General features: G+C 38.6%; 1 long non-coding RNA gene across 2 annotated transcripts in view; it reads left to right on the top strand.

Annotated features, from left to right (window-relative positions):
* LOC146763380 (uncharacterized) overlaps window positions 1–21,020 on the top strand; it is a 60,623-nt gene extending 39,603 nt beyond the window's left edge. Inside the window, exons 2-4 of one of the 2 annotated variants that reach the window (XR_014952206.1) lie at window positions 13,794–13,996; window positions 14,658–14,691; window positions 14,957–21,020. This is a non-coding gene — a long non-coding RNA (uncharacterized LOC146763380). The remainder of the gene's footprint in view (window positions 1–13,793; window positions 13,997–14,657; window positions 14,692–14,956) is intronic. The other variant, XR_014952205.1, reaches the window with a different exon arrangement.
* Window positions 21,021–21,891: the final 871 nt, after the last annotated feature.

The following is a 21,891-nucleotide window of genomic DNA, read 5'->3' as shown; positions in this document are numbered from 1 at the left end:
AATAAATGAAACAAAGTTTTTTTGAATTTAAATGCACAAGTTTGTGCTGTAGAATGCAAAGGAAAAAATTTTGGTGAAAAAAAATGCAGTGAAATTATGGTAAAAGAAAAGCTTATAAGGTAACAGAATTTCTGCAATAAATAATTTTAGTATCACAATTCTGGGTTTGTCTTATTACTGTTCTCTATGAATAAATGGCTGCCAGAAATATTGTTACCCTTTTCTTTTCTAATATGTCTTTTATTTTGTTTATCCATCAGGCCCACTGCAATCTTAGCCTGCTGACTTCTGTTTTGGAGTACGTTGAAATGTGGATTTGATAAAAGCTGTCAAGTATTTTACTTGAACAATAGATCAATTGAGTGGCAAGGACTTTTTAATGGAAATTTTTTTTGTTTTGTGGAAGAAAGGCTTCTTTTTCAGAGACAAAGCAGAAAGCTAACTGAGAAAAAATTTCATGTGTAGTGTAGTAATATCCAGAAATAGACAATAGGTAATGAAGATTTATTCAAAGATGTGAAGACTAATATCAAAAGTATTTTATACCATAAAGAAAAAACATCAAATAAAACTTTGTCACTCTATCTAAATGCATTATTCTTAATTTATTTTCATAGCTTTGGGCAGAATATTTCCTTATTAATGCAGAGATAGTGTCATCACACAGGTCACCCTTTATATCCCTGCTATTCTATGTTACCACACATACAAATGGGCACACAGATAATTCTGTAAGCATGTTTTTATATAAGGATGGAAATTTTCTGGTGCTCTTATGACCTTATTTTTAAAAATGTTAATCTTTGCTGCTTTCTAGTCTGGGTACAGGAAAGAAATTTTAAGTGATCTCACAAAGTGTTAGAGTGAAAGAAAATAATTCCTCTTCAGTGATAGAATAAAGAAAATGAGAGGTTTCTCTGTGGTGAGGTTTTTGTGGGGCTTTTTTGTTGGTTTCTTAGTTTTGGGGTTTTTTTTCATTTTGTTTTGGCTTTTTGATTTTTGCTTTTTGTTTGTTTTAATTTAATGACCACTCTAGACAGTTAATTTGGGAGTGGATGGGGAAAAGCTTGCATTACACAACAGCATGAATTATAAATTTTATTAAATTGATACGTATAATATAGTACACAGATTATCTTTAATGATGCTGAGTCCAAATATTCACAATGGGTTTTTTGTGAAGAAAAGCCAATTTATGGGTTGTTTATGGATCTTTGTTTTCCCTGGTATGTGCATATACTGTATAAAATACGAATTCTGGATTGTCCCCAAAGTAAATCTTTTGAGCTAATTCTAAGCAAGCTAATGAAAATCTATCCTGATTGTCATCCAGAGCCAATTTATAACATGTTTCTCCATTTGTTTTCAGTAGTTTTGCTTTCAGTAATCTGTAGAAATATAATTAAATTCTTCTTAATAAGGAAAAAGAACCTGGAAAAAGCAGTATGCAGTGGTTGGTGAGCCTGTTATTGTAAGGTTGTTGATAAGAGGCAACCTTTGGTTTTAATGGTTTTATTCTGGTTTTAACCTTTGCATCCTACTCAGTTTCACTTGAGAGTCATGCCCTAATACTGATGCCCTATTTCAGTTTTTCAAAGCACAAATAATTCAAGACTTACAGCCCGTGTCAGCAGGAAACAGAAAAACAACATTTAATACCAGTTATATTTATAGATAACAACCAAATTATGGAGAAAAAAATAAATGTGTTGATTTTAATACCAGGAAAATAACACATTTGCTTTATAGGATGGCTGATAGTTCAAATAATCCAAAGAAGGATTTCTAAATTTAGTTTGTAAATTTTTTTTGCCAAATATAAGTTGAACTAAGGTTTTCACTATTTCCTTCAGGGTGATATTGAGACCTGATATTGAGTTCAATACTGAGATACTGAACTGCTGTTGAATATCCTGCACTGTTTTATGAAGTATTTTTTCAAGTTAGTGGCTTCTGCTGATAACTGAACATGAAATAATTACTCCTTTTTTCTCGTACTCCATGGAAAAACGCAGGCATGGAAATTACCCCAAAGTACTTTGTTAAAACAAAAACCACTAGAGAGATGAAGGAATCTGTGATTCTGTGAATCTCTCAAAGTTGTTTCTGTTATTTATTTATAAAAAGCAATTAGTTGTACAAATAAGAAAACATCTATTTTACTTTGTGTTTCTTGTGCAATTCACACCTGTTAGATTGTGTATTTGCCTTACCCTGGCTTTCAGGAGCATTTTCAGGTGTGTTCTCAGAAGGGGAAAATGGGTGTCTTGGCCCAGTTGTCCCACTGCTTCTCAGCATGTTTGCAATAATTACAGTGGTTGGAGGCTTTTTATCTTTAAAGAGGCCTAGCAAATAATGAAATTTAAAAAGTGAAATTGTCTTTGAGTCTGTAAATCGTGCTTAGTAGAAACTATTTCTGGGTGAAAAAAAAAGAGAACAGTAGAGATAAATGAAAAGAAGGGTAAAAAATGAGATTGGTATCTTGTCAAGAAAAGTTCCTTATGTTTTCCCTTGTTCAGGTTAGAAAATTATGAGCCCTATTTTTAATCCCCAGTTCACAGCAGCAGAACACAAGGTAGATATTTCTAGCATCTGTTTGATATAAAAGAAGGTATACCCCAAAGAGACACTCTTCATAAACACTGAGCACCAGAAATACTGTTCCTATTAAATTGGACCACATGAATAATACAGGAGTCATGAATTTAAATTATTACTGGCATTTGGAGAAAATGGCAGTATTTCAGCCATTAAATAACAACTTTGCTTTATTTCTGGAAACAGAAAGTTATTAAGTTTTAAATCATATTGATGCTGTGGCTCAGATACGTTTCTGGTTCTCCAGCCATCCTGACATGTCTTGACAGTGCTGTGTTGCACTAGGATTGTTTTCTCAGAGGTCTTCAGCCCACTGCTCTGAGATAGTTGAGCTGTAATAAAATGTGATTGTCATAAAAAATAGGGGTGCCACTGCTTGTGGAGTTTTTGAGGTGCATTGTCCCACCCATGTTGTGTTTGCTTCTACAGCCCTGGAAAGGGGGGTGTCAGAGCAGTTATTAAAGCTAGATGGGGTGCAGCACAATAAGCAGCATTGGCACATGAACCTCTCCTTTGTTTTTCAAAACCTCTCCTGTTTTGCCTGTTTGTGTATCCTTAACACAGCAGGACTAAATAAAAGGGGTTCATGCATATCTTTGTAGTGTGCAGTGCTTAAGGCTTCCCTCCCCTATTCCTGCTCTTCCTGCACCCCTCACCATGCTTCCTACCTAGTGCAATTAAGTACAGGTAGTTGGAAAAATAAGTGTAGAAACAAGAGCCTGCTTGTGGATGAGGTCTGTAAGGGGCTTATATCAGAATGCAGAGGAAGAGAAAAAGTTTGGTTCAGACAATTTCAGCAGAGGAAGACAAAATCCTCCCTTTTCAGCTTTAAGAAAGGTGTCCTGTATGATCTTGGGAGAAAACATTTAGTCTCTCCTTGACTTAGCTTTTTAAAGTGGAGTTTTCTTAAAAAAAAAAAAAAAAAAAAAAAGATGCTGTATTTGTACAAGTACCAGAAAATAAATACAAGAACTGTAAACTCTTTTAATTTGCAAGAAGTCTCTCTGGTTCATATTGGTAAAAAAAACAGCTGGATATGGTGACCATAAGAAAATAAGAGATTTCTTTGGACTTTCAGGTCTCTTGTTACTTCAGTTGTTACTTCAAAAGGTGAAACCCAGAAGGAGATAAAAAGAACTGGTTAGAGAAGTGACCTGACATGAAAAGCTCAGAGACTTGAATATGCAGGAGTTTCACAGTTCTCTTCATCAGAGACACAAAAGACAATCATAAACCAGAAAGGGGAAAAAGCAGGGGAAAACACAGCCGTAGAAGAGTTGCAAATCCAACACAACCAAAATAAGCTCCAAGAGTAAAACATCTCTGGAGAGTGAAAGAAGCACTGAACATCACAGGAGCTGCATGCTGGAGCTCAGGCTGTGTACAGATAAGACTGGATAAAATGCAGGCTGACTTAGACCTTGTGAAAGGAGTCAAGGCAAATAGGTAGTTATTTTCAGGTATATCACAAAAATGGAGACTAATGAAACAAGGTTTTAAGTTGGAATAAGATAAAGAGGACAAATGGCAAAATAAATAATGCTACTCAAAATTTGAAAGGCTGAGTATTGGGCTCTCAGATAGGAAAAGACAGGAAAGACAAAGGAGAGAGGGAATGAAAGCTGAGAGGCAGTATATTTTATTTATATTTATTTACCTTCGAGTAATAAAAAGAAATTGAGGTTCAGCAGTACAAACTGTTAGGTCCTTTTTTTATGATTTTTTGAGGATTAAAAGCATCCATTTCTGTTGCCATGGGCAGGCTGATACTTCAGAAGAAAGCTGAGCTGAAAAACTGTGGAGCAGGGACTCACAGAGATCTTCTGAGCCACAACTGCTGTGGGGTGTCTGTGGGACAGGAACACACAAACTGAAGGGGAAATGGGAATTTTCTCTGCACAGAGGCAGGGCAGGTGTTGCCCTCACAGGAGCAGAAAACATCTGTGTTAGAGCCTACAGCTCTGATCACTCTTCCCCCAGCAGAATTAACCCAGCCTGGGCTGGAAGTGCCACAAAGAGGATGAAATGACTTTTAGAGAAGCTAGCCAAGCAGGGGAAACTAGAACAGCTCTGGTGTTTTACCATCTAGTAGAACTAGCTCTGAAGAGAGTTGTTTTGATAATGGAGCATTTAAATAGGAAACATCACTGATACAGAAGTTTTTGCAGCAAGTGGGACTCTGGTGTCATTCAAGTGGTTTTGGTTTGGGTGGGGGAGAAGGGGAGGCTGATTCTATCCAGTCATTAGCAAACAAGCTGTCCATCTTGTTTAGAGGCACAGGGACTTTTTTCTTCTCTCTTTATACAAATATTCATATATTATTCATATCCAAATCTATTAAGTCCACCAGTGCATCACAAATCGTGCCAGTTTTTTCTGCTGTGAAGAGTGGTTTTATTTATGAAACCCTAGTAATCCCACATTCCTAAAATAGCTTGCATGTTACCCCTTTCCTCCTCTGCACATTCCTGAAATTCTTCTGGCTTTTGAAAGATAAGGCTTGAAAATTAACTTTAAAAAAAATTCATAATATTCTTCATTTCGGCAAATATATTGGTATGATCCACATGAAGACAACAATAAGATTTGGGTTTTTCTTCCTTCTGTATAGCGGAAGATAAAAGGGAAATAATGGTTCTTTAGGCTAATTAAATCAAAGCAACAGCAAGGCAGGCACAGTCTAGATTAAGGCATTTTTCAGGAAATCAAATTTAGAATAGGTTAAGGCACCCTTTTTGTGTCCTGTGTAAAATATTTTTACAGCCCTACTCCTTATCCTTAGCTTTCTTGTGCCACTTCTCAATTAATTTTCTCCCCACAGAAATAAACATTTTAATCAGCATGTACAATAACACCAATCACTGATGGAAATTACTCTAAGTAAAATAGCTTTTTTTATTGTAGCAAGTATAAAATGACAATTCTAATTATGTAACATCTCTAATGCCTTAATGATTTTAGCCCATTTTCCATGTTTGTACATGAAAGCTGGCTCCATATTTTTACTGTTACCAAAGTTGCACAGAGATATTATTGGGCTTTAAATGTTTATTGTCATTTTAGCAAAGTGGCTTTTATTTTTTGTTTATGCTCTAAAAGCTTGGCAGAGTAATGGCAATCCACAGACTAATGGCTAATCTGGGTTTGTGCCAAAGGAGCAGTAATAGCTACAAGCACAGAAAAAAACATCAGAAGAGTAAGTGCCAAATTAATCCCTGATGGAACTCTTTTGCCTTAGTGCAGTTGGGCTGGAGAATGCCTCTTTCCCAGTATGCATCCCGTTAGAACCCATTATTTTCCAAGAGAGATTGCACATGTCAGGATAGTTGGGCACACAGGGTTCAGCCCTTGCCTTTTTCTCTGAAAAAAATCCCAAATCTCATTTCAGCTGTGGCCTCTGTGCCCTGACACCTGAAACAGCTGAACGTGCTGAGTCTCCCACTGAAAAACCTTGAGGAGTTGCACCCTCACAAGTGAATTTAGCCTGTTAGAACTCTGAAATGCCACAAAACCTTCGTGTGGTCAGGAAGTTTTCCTAAAGGCAAAAGAGTTGTGTGTTTTAATGGTAACTCTATGGTTTTTTTGGTTTTTCTTCCTGGATGTTACCATTTTATTTATTTATTTTTTAAACCTGATAGTACACTTATTTATTCCCACAAAATAGGAGAGTTGTTTTTTTGGAGGCAGAGCTCATAAGCTCATTGTCATTTGTTTTGCTCTTTAGAGAGCAGCAGTGTGGCTTTGCTGCTGTTGCACAGGTTTAAATTCATCATGCTCCCCCCCATGGTAAAAGGAGGGAAGAGATGGAGGGTTCAACCTCCATACAAGGAGGAAAAATTTGAAAAGTGTTATTTTATGATGATGATGTACTGAAGATAGTTGATAGAAGCTGAGCCACTCACTTCTGTACTCTGTCATTAAGAATAATTTGGTGTAGTCAAACAGAGGGACACAATGCCTCACTGATGTAAAATGGATGACAGCAGAAAGCATTTTGGACCATTTTCCCCCCTCCCTGGTATTTTTTCTGCATTCAGGGGTGTATTTTCTCCATGACTTCTCTAGTCAACTGTATGCAGTGTCAGGAACTTCTGGTTCTTTTTCCACATGGGCTGCTAGTCATGAAAATTGAGTAGCTCTGTGTAGTTCTCTGGTCACTGCTTGTAGCTGTGATGTTTCCCTGGCTAGGTGAGTTCTGTTACATCTCCAGCAATCTCTTCTTTTTTTCTTCTATCTTCCCAGTCTGCTTTTGATAAATCTTGTTGGTAGGACTGTTGTGATTATCAGACCTAAACAGGGGCACCAGTGCCTGTAGTAAGTGGCCAAATGTATTACATTCACTGTTTCTGTTTTCTGTCTGTTACCAATTCCTGCAGTAGCCTTGTACATCATCTCTCAAAAGTTTTATCCAGTTGTAGCCTAGTCTTAATCCTTCAAAATCCTGGCCACATTCATATCTGTGTTTGCAGTCGTCCTTGCTTGATTTGTTTTTTTATTGGAGCCTTGCTGCTATTATTTACAGAGTTTCTGTGATCTCCCCATCCATCATGGGAGATCATGGTATCATGTGTGCCTTGAGCTGCATATTCTGGGTGGGTTGATGAGTGTTTCAGCTGATCAATGCTGTTATTTTCCCTGTATAAGTGAATGATAATTGTCCTGAATTCAGAGCTTTTTTAGCACGAAAAAGATTTTATTTGGAGATATCTGCCAATACCATGTGGTTCAAATGCCACTGTGAACTCAGATTTCTATAGCTGTTCTAATAATTCATCAGGTATATATATGTACCTCTTGGGAAATGAGATCACATTTATTCCCTGTAAATCTGTATGGAACCCAGTGACCCACCTGGTCTGGAAATCTTCATTACATAACTTTCCCAAGGTCTGTGTCACACTATTATCCCTTGTTTAAACAACTTTTATATTTTTTTAAGATAATTCATCTTATTCAGGTTAAACTGGTTTATCTGCAAAGCATTTACTCAGATATGGACAACATGATCACTGAATGCAAGTAACTTCATGTTTTCCATTAGGCCTTAGCAAAAACAATACTGAATTATTTCCAGTTGCATTCTCTCACAGGGAAATTTTTGTGCTTTACCTGCCCCTTTGCTAGCAGGAATGTTCTTGATTTTTTATATTTCAAGATTTCTGTTTAAACATACTAACATGTTAAATGCAGGGAGTTTACAGTTCTAAGTTCTGCTTGATAGTTTCAGTCTAGTCTACTAAGCCTGGCAGGCTCATTGCTAACAGCAAACTGTTGAGTGGAAAATATTGGATACACACAGGGAGATGGCATAAATGGCAAATAGCCCTTTGTTTTTATGGTCCATATTCTGTGTCTTACCAAATTGTTGTGTTATTGTGGCTACTGCACTGTAAACAAAAAGAAACCCCAAAGCAGGTTCTGGAGGATGATGCCAAAGGTGAAAAGTTTCTGGTGGCACCAAAATTAGGTAGTATCAGTTAATACATTTGAGTTTGAATACAACCATGAGGATAGACAGCTCTGTGGGGTAAAATCCTGCTCCAGTACTTGGAGTCAAGATAATAATGGTAGCTGAGAGGTGAGTTGATGACCTTGCATCTGTTTCTTTTGCTTTTATGACTAAAACAATGTCACATCAGAGATATATTAACCTGTTGAGGATGTTACTAGAAGAGTCTGCATATCCTGTGCAGAGCAGCATAAGTTCTACTGCACCGTTGAGAAAGTTTGGCTGATTTGCTTTCCACAGTGGAAAGAATAGCTCCAGGATATGTACATTGAATAGCCCCAGAAACAGGTCTTAGAATTGTTTCTCTGTTTCCTCCTGGAGAACAGCTTCCTTGGGCTGACAATCAGTAGGCACTGATTGATACAAAAAATAGATTGATACAAACATACAAAATAGATTCCTCAAAAAAATTAAAGGATAGTATGAGCTGAAAAATCTCCTCTATGTCGTGTTTTAATGTAACACTTCCCATCAGCAGTAACATTAATGGTTTAAGACTCACGTAGAACTGAATGCCAAAGTGAAATAGTGGCAATCCTTCCTCTAGTTTGAGTGAGGTATGGGGAAGGTACAAAAAGTGTAAAGTGTTGTTCCTTGTTACAAGCAAACCAAACAAAACTTGGGCATGTTTGTTCTGAAGTTATTTCTGTTTGTTGGCTTTTCCTCCCTCGTGTCTACAGCAGATTGTTTTGGGTCAGTAACCAGCAATGTTCCAGGCTCTCACACAAGGTAAGGGTACATTTAGTGTATGTTTGCAGCTTGCACCACCATACCCTGATAATATGAGATGAAATTGTATCAGCACTAGAAGAAAGGCACGTTTTTAGGGTGACTTCTCTGTCATGTTAAATACTGCATGTTCTCTCTTTGAGCATTTTGCCCTCAACGATCTACAACAAACTCTCAGCTGCGTTGCAACCCACAGGTCTATCTAGAATAGTTTACTTCTTAATGCTTCTAGGTCTGAATTCAAAACCTCAGATGTTTTTTAGTACGGTCCATAGTTACACAGATTTTTTTTTTTTAAAAATCTGTTATTTTCCTAAATTCTCTTTGGACCTCAGTATGCAACTTGGGTCTCCAGCACTGTAAGTCTGTCATATAACCTCAGTGATCTCTCACATTGTTCTCAAAAATGAGCTGTATTTGCTGTAGGCCTGATAACAGCTCCTGAAATTTTTCCTATCAGTGCCAATTACATTTGCAGATGTATTTCTACCATTGTCTATGACCCTTGTTTTCTTATCCTCATTGCTGTTTTGTTTTGTTTTTTTTTGTTTTTTTTTTTTTTTTAATTAGAGGAATGTATGACTTGGTATTCAGGTTCATTGTCCTTTCTTCTAACACTGTGCAAAGACTGACACTTAATGTCCATTAAGTTCCTCAGCAATTCCTCTTTGAGTTGGCTCTAAAAAGGAGATGCTGGATCCAAAAAGGGGTCCAGTGCTTTTTTCCACTCCATCTTCTGCCAGCACTTCCAGTCTACTGATCTCTTGTGTGAGAACACAGGTGACTGACCATCTTTGATCTGGCTGACTGCTAAGCTTTGTTGTCCCATTGATGGGTAAATTGTGTGGTTTTTGGGAAGCAGTTTTGGGATTGTCTTATCTCTGCTGATGTGACAAAGATGAGAACTGCTTTGTCAGCAGTTTCATGGTTGTACTCCTACTAAAATGAGTCCAGTATTTGCAGTTATTTTATAGATGTTCTTTTGCTTGAATTTTGAACCATCACTGTAGCAAGGAATTTTAGGTCATCATCTTTCAGTCTTCTAGGAGAAAAGCCCTTTTTAGCTGCTTGAAACAGATGAAATTGAAAATCCCAATCACTTCCATTACCTTCAAATACAGTTGGTATTGCAATCATACATTAACACTTACTTGCTGTGTTAGTCTGGGATGATTCTGAACACTTGTGAGGGCACACAGAGTGAAAGAATAGTTGTGCTCTTAGCTCATCACTGTTTCTCTTCTCTTGGAACCACAGTCCATGGATTTAGAATGGGATTTTTCTTAGATAATTGTAGAACAACTTTGTTTACCAATTCAGGAAATGTAGGACAAATGAGACCAGGCTGCTGTGAAATATTTGGATTCCAGACAGAATTAAACTGAAAACACACAGTTCTAGCTTATGTCCCTGCCCATGGCAGAGCAGTTGGGGATCTTTAAGGTCCCTTCTAACCCAAACCATTCTGTGATTCTGTGTCCAAAGCCACAAATATATGATGGGATGCCCAAAATAAGGCTGCCCAAATGAACTGGAGTTCAGCTCACAGGCTGTTTGTACTTTTAAAGTACACCCAAAGCACTATGGACTGTCACATTTTTAGCAAAGTAGTTTCTGCTTTCTCCCATCTTGCTGTAAAATATCTGTGGGCCTAACTGACATGAGAAAGCATTGCTGCTGCTCTGAAAGTAAAAAACAGAGCTCAGCTGGAAAGCAGAGTTGCATTTCCTTATAATGATTTCTTCATTGGCAAGAAATTTGCCAGAAAGTATTCCTGGAAGTCTTGGATAATTTTTTTTTAATCAAAGATCATGACACAGGGGACGGGGATGGGGAAGAGCACTGTGGCTTCTCTGACAATTTGATTATGTATTAAGCTGAGCTACTAATTCTTACAAAAGCAGCAAGCATTCTGGGGAGCTTTATTGTTACAGGCTTGCACAGTTTAACACAAGAAAAAACAAACCAGAAAATGAATTATGATAGGATTTTTCTTTTATCACTTCAATAAACTTCTCTGGGGTGCATCAGTAATCCACTCCACAAGTTCTCCCACCCCCTCATGCCTTCAAATCCATGTATTCCACCCTGACTAGTATAACATGTGAAGAATGATACTACAAAGAGACTCAGAAATATGTAAAGATCCTGTGCCTTCCCTGAATATGCTAAAATAGTCAACAAAAACATGGTAATTTCAACTCCAGTTCATTTGATCTAATATTAAATTAGCTTCTCTTGGGATAACCTCTTTTTAATCAGTCAGAACACTTTTGTATGCTCACATTTTTTCTGTGGGGTTCATTAAGAGTTAAGGAATTGAACAGAACTGCTTCAAGTACAGATTAGAGACTTCTCCATGTTTCCCAGATAATTTTGACCTTGTGATATTTGGGGCATTAAAAGCAAGAAAACCTACTTTACTGTTCAGAACCAGGGCCATCTCTGCTGTCAGCTCTAAAACATGGTGATAAAAGCTCTATTATTTCTCAAAAATCCACCAAGTCAGACATGAGAGATCCAAAATCAATTCAAGGGTTTGGTTTGGAGAAATTAGATGTAAAGGCATTGGAAAAAACAAAGATAACGTGAAGTTTTGTTCTGAGAACAAGTCCATATGAGTGAAGTGGTAGGAGAACAAAGGAACAGCAAAGCATATGGAATTGGAGGATTTTTGTTTATTTCTTTACTCAACAATTCTATTTAACAATTTCTCTGTGAAATATATGGTAAATATCCTTACATTTGCATATAATCATGACAGAAGCAAAGAGACTCTGAAAAAAAGGATTTATTGCCATTGGCCATCTTGCAAGACCAGAATCTTTATGGCAGTGGGGTTGCTGGCCATGCTGCTATGGGCTTCTAGATTATTTGTGTCTATGTGAGAATTAGAAAAGAGAAAATATATTATGGACCTTCTTATGTGAAAAACCCAAACTACCCAAAGCAAAAAACAACCTTGCATACACTCTAGAGTTTAAAAAAAAAAAAAAAAAAACCAACAAAAAACAAAGCCCCTTGAGTCCATTAACTTTATTGGATGCAATTCTGAAAGAAATAGCTTTGGATTAGCTGGCAATTGAAAATCCCTTAGGAATGGGCTAGCTCGTATACATGCAACCCCAGAGAAAACAAAATTGTCACATATTTTGCTTAAGGTGTGGGAGGAAAAAATCAAATCAAATAGCATTTTACAAGTGCATGTAATAACTGGAATTTAAAACAAGATATGTATTATTCAAGTAATTCTAAGCACGGTATAGTAAATTTTTCATGAAGGTTAAGAAAAAAATGACAGGAGTATCATTTAAACTGAGTGTTTTTGATGCTAAACTTGAAAGTGGAAGATTTAATAGAACTTTTTTTAATATGACGAGTCTCAGATAACATCATATTTGGCAAAGTGCTTTATTGGTTTTTGGATTAGAGTTTTTTTGTAAATTTTTCTTTTCAAACTAATAAAATTGATGTAGCTGTCAGTTTGGATTTGATCCCTATTTTGTTTTGCCTCAACAGTGTAATCTCAATCAGTCTAACTTATTTTTATGCTGCATTTACAAGGTATAAAGATGACAAATCACTCATGTCTCAGTGCTGGTATTTTATCAGAAGTTTGAATGAAGATAAGGGCTGAAGACAACAGAGAAAGATGAAGCTCAGAACAAGAGCTGTGTGACAACACAGGCTGGGCAGATTCTTCTTCCTTTTACCCCACTACTCAACAGTGCATTAACGGCCCCTCATAAATGAGCTTTGCCCTGGCCAACATCAGCCTTGCTTTTCCTGAGCAAAGGCAGCAAAATCCGTGGGGAAGTTGGAAAATGGGGGTGTTTTTATGGACCTGCTGAGGTCCTTGGTTCAGCCTCCACGTTGCTCCTGAATTGTGTTGTCTGTGGTGCAGCCTTTGAACCTTCTTTTGATGTTGGTTTCCTTCCTGACTCCTTGTGAAAGAGGAGGTCTTGAGAGGCAGACAGAATTATCTCAACTCTATTGCAGAAATAAGCAGGTCTAAGAGCAGGAATGGGATAGAGAAATGCCTTTACTTTGAGTACTGTATTGGTTTTAGATAGATTTTAAGTACAGGAGAGAAAGGACTGTTTTTCACCCTGTTTTCATGCAGCACATGTCAGAATGAGGTCTGACTCTCAGGTGAGACATCGAGGTGTCATTGCAGAATGCTATAATAATAAGAATTAAACTCTGATAGCTTGAGAAATGTGAGTTTGCTTTCCTAGGAATTTATATGCTTTTCTTTTTTTTTTTTTTTTTAATTAGGGTTTACCTGAACTTTTTGATTCAATAACATTTTATCTCTGGCATGTAAGATGATGTTGAGGAGACAGAAGTCCCCTGGGCATCATTTGTTGATCAGGTGAAATGTTCCAGGGGGAAGAAGTTGCAGAGAAGCATTTTTCAATTACAATTTCTTAGTCCCTAACTTGTGATGACTCACAAACCAGCAGCAATGTTAGCGGTGAATTTATCTTCTGAGGTTCCATCTCAAGTGGCATTTGAGACGATTAGAGAATTAGGAGGTGGGATTAATGTGAAGTATCAGGCACAGGAATGTCTTGTAAAGTTGGAGGATCAAATATCAACCTTTGAAAAGGAACTGCAGGCTCTGAATCAGAATTACAATGGTCTAAATGAGAAGGCTGAAAGGGCTGGGCATTTATCTGTAGCATCAGAAAGCATCCTCTGGGCCTTCAGAGGAAAATGGAAGTGCTAGAAAATGAAACTAAAATTGAGAACTTGAAGTTGCTTGGCATGAGAAGGAAGAACTCTGGGTATAAGTGAAATAGGGACATGATCTAGGAGTTCCTTGGACTTTGTCTTTTAGCTGCTATTAAAGAGGCATAGAGATACATTGATTTCCTCAAGTTTTTTCAGCTGTTAATGCAAGTATATTCCACAGTGGTGCAGTCTTTAATGGAATTCTCTTATTTGTTCCAAGGCCATAAAGAAGTACTGGTGTAAATGAAAAGCACAGGACAAGAAAACCACTGCTACTACATAAGGAATCTACTGCATGAAAAAGTATATATTGTCCTCATCTGGGAAAGTAAAATCTGCACCTCAAGAGCAAAACAGCTTCTCACCAATACAGAAATTCTTGGGTTTTGATTGTTAAATTTTCTGCTTTCACTCTCAAGTATCGTGAGTATCAAAAATGAAATTAAAGAGCTCTTTACTTGCATGTTTTCTTGGAGGAATATGGTTAGAGACTTCTCCAGGAATAAAGGAATGGAGGGATTTAAGCACAGAAAAAATGTCTCAAGTTCAGGGTAGGTCCAGTAGCTGTGCCCTGATCTCTTCAGGCTGTGTGTGATGCTGTTGGGTGCCAGTCTTGGGTGGTTTTTAGGATTCCACTCCTTTTCCCTTATGTGATTTGCCTTTCTCTGAAGGGCAGTAAATTCATATATTACTTTGCTGCCAGGAGTGCTAAGTAAAATGAGTGAGAGGTCTTAGTCCTTTCCACGTGGTCTGTTGAGGTCTGGTAATATTAGGGGTGTGTTGGAAATGGCATCTCAGTGAAGAGATGACAAGGACTGGAAGGATGGAAATAACTATCATATCTCACAAAAGAGATTCTCCTCAGCACTGGCATCAGTTTGTTTTATCAATATTAAGGAAGTGTTGATATGTAGCCAATAATAATGGGCATTTTGTCCATACCATACCTCCTCAGTGGATTGAAAACCCTTCAGCTCCTTGGCCTGCTAACGTGGCTCTTTTTTTATAAATGTTGAATTTCTGCTAAGTAAGAAACATTTTAAAAGGATTTTTATGCCATCTTCTCATTATTTATCATGTACAGGAATTTCCTTCAAAGAACGTTCTTGGTAAAGAAGGTTGGTTTCTTGGTTTACTTCTTGGACTTTCTTCCTAAAATATGCTTTACTTTCTTCTGGGGGCAAGGCCAATTTGTACTCTCATGAGTTGTGTAAACCCTGAAATCGTTTTCCAGCTTTGCTGAAAGTAGCAAAGAAATAGAAATCCTTGATATTTCTGAGATTTTTAGGAAGTTGCTACCTCTCTGTAATGAATTAGACACAACTAATTAGCTAAGGCTCCACAGCTGTGAAGATTCCAAGTTTTCATTTTGTCTGTTTGCAGGAGAGTCTTTGTGCCATGATCATCACTGAGCTTTTCTGGTGCTTTGAACAGTGGCAGCTGTAATTTGAGGTGTACACCGTTTTCCTCTCTAGAAGCTGGAGGTGTGTGGGCATCCTGGTGATTGTAACAGATTTTCAAAACCTGCCTGAAGCATACGCAGAACTTAACTGACACATGGATATGGGTCAGTTCTATACAATCAGATATATCTCATTTAGAAATTCTAGTTATGAAAACCAGCTCTGAAGGTGTGTTTTGAGTCAGACCCACAGGACAGACTCTCTCATTTATCATGACTCTTCCCCTGGTGATGCAGACTTTTTCTTCACAGGAGATTTAATAAGGTACAATTGTAAGAAGAAAGTGTGTTTTGTGTTTTAGTGGAAGCAGTTGCTTATAATTGTCTATCTGCATTTACTCCTCTCACAAATGTGAATTTCTAGGTTATTTCTGCATGTGCAAAGGACTCTAATTCCCATATTAAATGTGTAGGTGTCCTAGTAAAACAGGTGAAAACAGGCTGAGCTTTCTGAAAATTATTAGGGTTTTTTCCCAGTAAACACTTGATTTCTGCTTGTATATTGAAAACAGAGTATTATTTTTAAGCGGCAAACTTTTTCTTTGCCCATTTGATCAATTTCATTTTGTTCTTCCACACTCCAGATCTTCCTTGGGGGTGTTTGCAACATTTTCCAATGAAGTGTTTGTTGCAAGTTTAATTAACTTGTTGCTTATTTTCCTCTCTGCTATTCAACTTGAATTTTAATGCATTTAACATTAATAATGGTCTCTGCCTTAAGGAATTTACAGTAAAAAAAAAAAAAAAAAAAGGGATGTGTACAGTATGTGACAGAGAATGTCTTATTTAAAATTATAAACTTGCCTCTTGTGGAAGCACTGTGCTGTAGAATGGGGCTGGAGTGAAAAGAAGTAAATAACTTGGATTTAACACAGTTTCTTCCTCATGCCAGTCAGCACTTTCAGAAAAACATTACTGACAATGACAGCAACTACTTGATGTTCTCACAAAATTTCTGAAACATAAATAACATTTCAGGAGGATTATTGCCCCCCCTACCCTACTCTTTCCATTTTCCTTATATCCTTCATTTTTTCCTGTACTCAAATCAGTGCTCTGATGAATGGATAAATACACACAGAGCAGTGATCCTTATCTTATTAGCCTTCTGGATCTGATTTTCTCTCTCCCAGACAAAATTTGGCTGCTGCTCAACACTTGCTGCTGTCACACATGTTGCTGGGCATGCTAAGAGCCACTTTGTCACCGTAATGGATTGCTGGATGGGGGACCAACTCATCCCTATTCAGCAGAAGAGCTGAGGAATATTCATACTTTTAGGAAAGTGTCCAAGCTGTTGACCTCAGTGCTCGCTGCAGGGATGGAGTGCCCCAATGTGCTTTGCTGAACTTGTAGCCTCTTTGTTTGTTAAGCACTGATGATTATTTCTGCAGCAGAAAGCCTGTTTCAAGCATCTGTTTGGTGCTAGGGAACTGGGCTGTGGCCACTTCACTTCCTTTTGCATCTCTCATGACAGCCTTTAAAAAAGCATAAACCACTATTACTGAATTGACAGTGGATTCCAAAGACTTTTTTGTTTCTTTTTTTGTTTTTTTTTTTTTTACCAATATTTTAAAAACCTATGGCAGATCTATCTGCCTTTTAAGTGTGTGTGTAAACACAGTTGTTAGCCATCAGTGAGACTTTTCTGCAGAAAAGAATTGCACTCGCACAGAAGCTTTCACTTTCCAGAGCACACATCTCAGTGAGTGGTTTGCATGCTTCTCCAGGCTTGGCAAGTGGTAAATTTGAAATATGGATGTGCAAGCAGAAGCTTGCTCATGGTCAGGTGAAACTGGCAGAGAGGGGAGAACTTTGCTTGGTGCTCAGCTGCCTGCATGTCCATTGCTTTTTTCTGAGGAACATTGAGAGCAGTCTACAGTAAGTTTGATTGGCACAGCATTTACTGAGATGTCCTTTGAATTGTATGTAGAAATCATGGAGTATAAAGTTTGTAGCTATTAAAGTATTTTTTTACTTGAATTTAAAATCTGTAATCCCTGATGTTTAAAGCCCATGCCTTTCTGCTCTAAGTTAAACGATGTTTTTAGCAATGATTGGTGTTCATGCTCAGCAGTTCCTTTTGTCCTTTGATGGTTGCCTGGAATGTTTTAACTGGAAAACTGCAATCTTTCCAGAGCTTACAGTGTGAGAAGTGTTTGGCTCAGGGGCCAGCTGGACAACTCCAGCAGCACAAGGAGAAATGAGTGTGAGTGGATGTTGCATTTCCACCACCTTTGTGGGAAAAACTGGTCACTGCTTCATCCCTGCCAGGCAGTTTGAAAAGCTCTGGTTGCACAGTTGGACTCTCTCCTTGGACTCGGAGCAGTGAGCCTTGCTTTTTGTCCAGCTGTCAGAATATTTCATGGATCATGTTTGTAATTTTTCACTTGCCTGAGTTTTCTCCTCTTTAATCCTCACTTCCATGGGCACGACTGCAGTCTTTTTCCAGTTTCCTTTTTGGGAAAATGCTTGATTCATGTGAAAATGTTCAAAAGTATTTTTCTACTTATTTTGTTTCCTTGTTTGCTCTTCTCAAAGTACCCCAGAATAATATAGTGCATTGCTGATTCACACTCTGGCTCAATGTAATCATCACCTGGGATGCTTTTGTTTCTTGGGTTGGATTTTGTTTGTTACATTCTCATTTGCTTGGTTTTGTTTTTGTTTTTTACCTTTTTTACATCTTGTTTACATTTTTTACATTTTGGTTGTTTGTTGCATTTTTCATTGGTTTGTTTTTTTTTGGTTTTTAGATTTTGTTTGATTTTAATTTTTTTTACACTTGTCTTATATTTTTGAATTTTGTTTGGGTTTTGGTTTTTTGGTTTACCTTTGCTAATTTTTTTTGTTTATATTTTTTACTTTTTTTGGTTTACATTTCTTACTTTTTTTGGCTTACATTTTTACCTTTTTTTGGCTTACATTTTTTACTTTTTTACTTTTTTTTGTTAGATTTTTGTTTGATTGGCTTGTGTTTTTTGACTAGGAAAGCCATCACAGAATTTAGGAACTTCTGTGCTGGAATAAATAATCTAGTAAATTCTATATTTTCACAAAATTTTGGGCTTGAAAGATTAAGAATTTAATCAGAGAACAGAGATAATTTGGAAAATGGGAAATTATCTCCATCCAGGAGCACTCACCATGAGAATGGTGCAAGTTCAGCTATGCCCATAACCAAGCTGATTCTTCCTGTCCTTCCAGAACACTACCCAGTGAGAGAGACAGACTTCATTCTATTTATAAATCTATTTTCACATGGGATGACATAAATTTTATCTCTACTAGTGCATAACAGATGTCACTGAAACAGAGAGCATTACCCATGTTGTGCAGAGTCCCAGACCCCCAATCAGGGTTTTATTCAAGGAGGAAACAAAATCTTAATTAGTTCCACTCCTGTTCCTTAAGTCCACCTGTTATGGACTAAACCCAGTGGGGAAGTTAAAGCTACATTAATACAGTGTATCAATTGATAGAGCATTGCTCAGCACAAAATCCCAAACCACAAAAAAATCCCAAACCCCAAAACAACCACAAAACCCCAAGTGCCACGGTCTTGGCCCTGGTTTTTAGCAGGATGGCTGCTAATCAGGAGCTCTAATAAATGACATTTAACAGCATTGCATTCACAAGCCACAACACGATGAATTCTTGAAGTGCTTCATTAGTACTCCAAGTCTGGTTTGCTTCCCTTTCTTTACAACAAAAAATGGATCAGGAAGAGTTCTTCTGGTTTTCTTCCCTTTCTTTACAACAAAAAATGGATCAGGGAGAGTTCTTATGGTTTTCTTCCCTTTCTTTACAGCAAAAAATGGATCAGGAAGAGTTCTTGCTAAGGGCCTGCTGTGCAGAAGTAGCTTACAGAACCTCCTTCGAAATATTGAATTGCACTGACCTTTTTTGGCTTTTTTTCTTCTTGATGTGCTTTGCTTCCATTTGGATTGTCCTGTAGTTCCTGTGGATATGCTGTCATCCTTCATTCAGTTACTGCTGGATGTAAACAAGCACTCATTGCATTCCTTTTAAATCAAAGTGTGAAATAGCAAGGAAAAAAAAGTGCAAAGGGAGAAACAGGAAGAAAACAGCCGAGGAGGTGAAGTGAGGTTAGCAAAAATGTTGGAGAAAAGCACAGAAGAGAGAAATCCTGCTAGCCCAGAGAGAGATTGAAGGGCAGCTGGCCATGCTGTTCCTCAGGGCTGTGGTGGTCTGTGGGCATGGGGAAGCGTAGTGCTCTTTTTTCCTTAATTCCCTTAAAGGAATTTAATCCACTGAGGGCAGTCACCTCCTGACTGCAGTTCAATGTATTCCCAGAGGAGAAGTGGTGTCCTCCTATTCTCTTTCCCTGCTTCAGCTCCTTTGCTTTCCTTATTCTTCTCCATATGCCATTTTCATCATTTGTCTGTTTGTTCTCCACAACTTTCTTTTCAACTTCTGCTTTAGATAATGCCTTCCTTCCTCTGCTTATTTCTTTTTCCATCCTCTAATGTCCTCTTTGACTTTCTCCTTTGCTCCCATCCTTATTTGCTGTTCTTTGCTTTGGATTTTTTGATCCATTGCCACATGGCTTTGCCTGGTTTATTTGTTGCCCTTTTTCTTTCTTAATTTCCCTTCTTCCCTACATCTGGCAGGATTAAGACAGCCTATATCTTAATATGCTACTCATGTCACTCAGATCAAGGTAAAATATTCAGAAAAATGAAATTATTTGTGAGTTGAAGTTAAACACAAAAATCTTCTACATTTCTCCTAATTTTCTTCTCTGAGGATAAAAACTTCTTGCACATCAAAAGCGTTTTCAGGCAAAGTCAGTATCATAATTTGAATTTTAGTACCAAACTCAGCCACACAAAAGAAGTGTTTAAGTTTTGTGTAGCTCTGCTCCCTGAAGCAGGGGTGCAATCCTGGCCTGTCTGAAGGCAGTGGCAGAAAGCCTCATTAAACTCCTCTGGAGATAGAATTCCACCCTCAGTGCCTGTCACCTGTTTCACTTTCTCAGTTTTTAATACCCTGAAAAATTGAATTCACTGAAGCAACAGCCCCTTCAGGCCAGGCTCCAGGGAATTCCACCTGCAGTCCAGCCCTCGGAGATGTGGATGGATCACAAGCTTTGGCCTTTTCACAAATAAAGGAACAAGGGGGCCCTGAAACCTCACAGCTCTTCCTGCAAAGTTTCTGAAATTCATGGAGCTTATCAGCTCAGATGCGAGGGAAAGAGCAATGTGACAAGAACACAGAAATGCTTGAATAAAAAAAAAATACAATGTGAGGTAGTTGGGGTTTTTATTCTAGGCTTATCAGCATCAGGGTGGCTCAAACTTCTCTCTTGCAATTTGAAAGGGGCACCGTGCCCTGTTCCATGTTTCTTCCTTTAGTATATTTGTCCAAATAGATGCACATCCAGTGCTTGGCTGTACTCTACTCAGCTGTAGTCTCCTGCCTGGAAAAGCCAACGTGGTTTCATTGCTCTGTACAATGAAATCTATCTCATGCTTATGCTTAATCCTGCACATTTCAGCATTTTAGTTACCCAACCTTCAAAAAGATTGGGCATGTTGGCTGCTCAGAAATTTAGAATTTCTTAATTCCTTTCTGGTTATAAATTCAGGTCTCACGGCCTTTTGATAATTTTATCTGTTTAGATCTTCTCTTTGGGTGCAAAAGCAGTGACCTCAATGGCTCTTAGGAAAACTTGGAACTCGGGAGCAATGGGTTTGTTTCACAGCCACAGCTGTTTCTACTCAGCTGGTGGCCTGCTGTGTGCACTTGTGTGAGGATCTCGAGGTGGCAGCATCAGCATGTGGCTCTAGGGACCACAAAATTATCTTATGGCTGTCCTAAGTGCTGTAAAGTGGTTAGTGAATTCCAAACATCTCTTTCACTATTTTCTTAGCCTCCTTAATCTGTCTAACCTATCCATCAAATGTTGCTGGATCATTAATTTGTATTTAATGGGTGCCCAGATAATTATTTCTGAATGTTTTTTGTAGTAGATAGGGACAGGCGAACGGAAGATTTCGGGATGTGACGGAAAGAAAGACCCCTTCCCCCTCTCACCCTGCAACATGTTATCCATTTACCCCAAAGAATGTAACCACACCTAACCCAATAGTTTTCCACTCCTGACTAACCCTAGAGACCCTACCAACCCCCCCTGACGTAGCAGAGTCCCCCAAAACTATTTAAACCCATGAGATAAGATAATAAAGGCTTTCGACCGTCCACCACATTGGTGTCCTGCGTGTGTCGTTAGCCCGAGTGGCCCAGGGGAGACTGGGCTGCCGTGCTGTTCCTTGAAACCAGGTCGCCTTGCCTTCCCCTGAAGGCAACATAACTGGTGCCGAAGCCCGGGAATAATTCGCTCGGGCAGCGGGTGTCGCCTGGACAAGAGCAGCGGCCAGACCGGTAAGACCGTGTTCTCGGCGAGGGAGACGTCCCAGGACCCGCGATCATCATGGATGCCATCGCCAGGGTCGTAAGTGAGGTTCATAAGCAATGGGGAATTGAGTGTAAGCTCAAAGACTTTTATCTTGCTATAGCAAGGCTGCTTGAGCGTGGGGCAATTGAACGCCCTGTGGATGTTTTGCATCCGGAGATATGGGAAAAATGCACAGCCGCGCTGGCCGAGGACACGAAATCCTCAGGCAGCGGCAAATGCCTTAAGGCGTGGGGAAAAGTAGAGAAAGCCCTGCGCAGAGCAATAGAAGAGCAGGAGACATGGAGCGCAGCGCGTACGTGTTTATTGGTTACACCCAAGCTACGGGTAGGAGCGGCAACGCAAACCGCCCCTGAGGGCGATCCGCCCGGGAGCGGGGATCCGGGGGGGCCCGGCGCGTCGCCCCCCTCCCCGGGC

Source organism: Lonchura striata, chromosome 1A (assembly GCF_050655825.1).
Source record: "Lonchura striata isolate lonStrDom1 chromosome 1A, ASM5065582v1, whole genome shotgun sequence".
In the NCBI taxonomy this organism is placed as follows: Eukaryota; Metazoa; Chordata; class Aves; order Passeriformes; family Estrildidae; genus Lonchura; species Lonchura striata.
Note: the sequence above shows the minus strand (reverse complement) of the source record. Positions and strands in the feature narration are given on the sequence as shown.